Raw genomic sequence first — 2,786 nt, forward strand, 5'->3', positions numbered from 1 at the left:
TCCTGCCCACCAGAAAGACAAGATCCAGCCTCATCCACCAGAACACAGGCACCAGTCCCCGCCACCAGGAAGCCTACACAAGCCACTGAACCAACCTCACCCACTGGGGGCAGACACCAAAAACAATGGGAACTACGAACCTGCAGCCTGTGAAAAGGAGACCTCAAACACAGTAAGTTAAGTTAGACAAAATGAGAAGACACAGAAATACACAGCAGATGAAGGAGCAAGGTAAAAACCCACCAGGCCAAACAAATGAAGAGGAAATAGGCAGTCTACCAGAGAAAGAATTCAGAGCAATGATAGTAAAGATGATCGAAAATCTTGGAAATAGAATGGAGAAAATACAAGAAACATTTAACAAGGACCTAGAAGAACTAAAGAGCAAACAAACAATGATGAACAACACAATAGATGAAATTAAAAATTCTCTAGAAGGGATCAATAGCAGAACAACTGAGGCACAAGGATGGATAAGTGACCTGGAAGATAAAATAGTGGAAATAACTACTGCAGAGCAGAATAAACAAAAAAGAATGAAAAGAACTGAGGACGGTCTCAGAGACCTCAGGGACAACATTAAATGCACCAACATTCGAATTATAGGGGTCCCAGAAGAATAAGAGAAAAAGAAAGGGTCTGAGAAAATATTTGAAGAGATTATAGTTGAAAATTTCCCTAACATGGGAAAGGAAATAGTCAATCAAGTCCAGGAAGCACAGAGAGTCCCATACAGGATAAATCCAAGGAGAAACACGCCAAAACATATATTATATAAAACTATCAATAATTAAATACAAAGAAAAAATATTAAAAGCAGCAAGGGAAAAGCAACAAATAACATACAAGGGTATCTCCATAAGGTTAAAAGCTGATCCTTCAGTGGAAACTGTGCAAGCCAGAAAGGAGTGGCAGGACATTTAAAGTGATGAAAAGGAAAAACCTACAACCAAGATTACTCTACCCAGAAGGATGTCATTCAGATTCGATGGAGAAATTAAGACCTTTACAGACAAGAAAAGTTAAGAGAATTCAGCACCACCAAATTTAAAATAAAGACTATTACAAGAGACAAAGAAGGACACTACATAATGATCAAGGGATCAATCCAAGAAGATATAAGAATTGTAAATATTGATGCACCCAACATAGGAGCACCTCAATACATAAGGTAAATGCTAACAGCCATAAAAGGGGAAATCAACAGTAACACAATAATAGTAGCGCACTTTAAAACCCCACTTTCACCAATGGACAGATCACCCAAAATGAAAATAAATAAGGAAACACAAGCTTTAAATCACACATTAAACAAGATGGACTTTAACTGATATTTATAGGACATTCCATCCAAAAACAACAGAATACACTTTCTTCTCAAGTGCTCATGGAACATTCTCCAGGATAGACCATATCTTGGGTCACAAATCAAGCCTTGGTAAATTTAAGAAAACTGAAATTGTATGAAGTATCTTTTCCGACCACAGTGCTATGAGACTAGATATCAGTTACAGGGAAAAAAACTGTAAAAGATACAAACACATGGAGGCTAAACAATACGCTACTAAATAACCAAGAGATCACTGAAGGAGTCAAAGAGGAAATCAAAAAATGCTTAGAAACAAATGACAATGAAAACACGATGACCCAAAACCTATGGGAGGCAGCAAAAGCAGTTCTAAGAGGGAAGTTTATAGCAATACAATCCTACCGCAAGATACTAGAAACATCTCAAATAAACAACCTAAACTTACACCTAAAGCAAATAGAGGAAGAAGAACAAAATAACCCGAAAGTTAGCAGAAGGAAAGAAATCATAAAAATCAGAACAGAAATAAATGAAAAAGAAATGAAGGAAACGAGAGCAAAGATCAATAAAACTAAAAGCTGGTTCTTTTAGAAGATAAAAAAAGTTGATAAACCATTAGCCAGACTCATGAAGAAAAAACGGGTGAAGACTCAAATCAACAGAATTAGAAATGAAAAAGGAGAAGTAACAACTGACACTGCAGAAATACAAAGGATCATGAGAGATTACTACAAGCAACTATATGCCAATAAAATGGACTACCTGGAAGAAATGGACAAATTCTTAGAAAAGCACAACCTTCAGAGACTGAACCAGGAAGAAATAGAAAATATAAACAGACCAATCACAAGCACTGAAATTGAAACTGTGATTTAAAATCTTCCAACATACAAGAGCCCAGGACCCGATGGCTTCACAGGCGAATTCTATGAACCATTTAGCGAAAAGCTAACACCTATCCTTCTCAAACTCTTTCAAAATATAGCAGAGGGAGGAACACTCCCAAACTCATTCTACGAGGCCACCATCACCCTGATACCAAAACCAGACAAAGATGTCAAAAAGAAAGAAAACTACAGGCCAATATCACTGATGAACATAGATGCAAAAATCCTCAACAAAATACTAGCAAACAGAATCCAACTGCACATTAAAAGGATCACACACCATGATCAAGTGGGGTTTATCCCAGGAATGCAAGGATTCTTCAATATACGCAAATCAATCAATGTGATACACCGTATTAACAAATTGAAGGCGAAAAACCATATGATCATCTGAATAGATACAGAAAAAGCTTCTGAGAAAATTCAACACCCATTTATGAAAAACACCCTCCAGAAAGTAGGCATAGACGGAACTTACCTCAACATAATAAAGGCCATATATGACAAATCCACAGCCAACATCATCCTCAATGGTGAAAAACTGAAACCATTTCCACTAAGATCAGGAACAAGACAAGGTTGCCCACTCT

At 37.1% G+C, this 2,786-nt stretch overlaps 1 protein-coding gene across 1 annotated transcript in view; it reads right to left on the reverse strand.

Moving 5' to 3' along the window:
- MAP3K15 (mitogen-activated protein kinase kinase kinase 15) overlaps window positions 1–2,786 on the reverse strand; it is a 150,593-nt gene that overhangs the window by 143,950 nt on the left and 3,857 nt on the right.

This window comes from Neophocaena asiaeorientalis, unplaced genomic scaffold, assembly GCF_003031525.2.
Source record: "Neophocaena asiaeorientalis asiaeorientalis breed wild unplaced genomic scaffold, Neophocaena_asiaeorientalis_V1.1 scaffold324, whole genome shotgun sequence".
Taxonomy (NCBI): domain Eukaryota; kingdom Metazoa; phylum Chordata; class Mammalia; order Artiodactyla; family Phocoenidae; genus Neophocaena; species Neophocaena asiaeorientalis.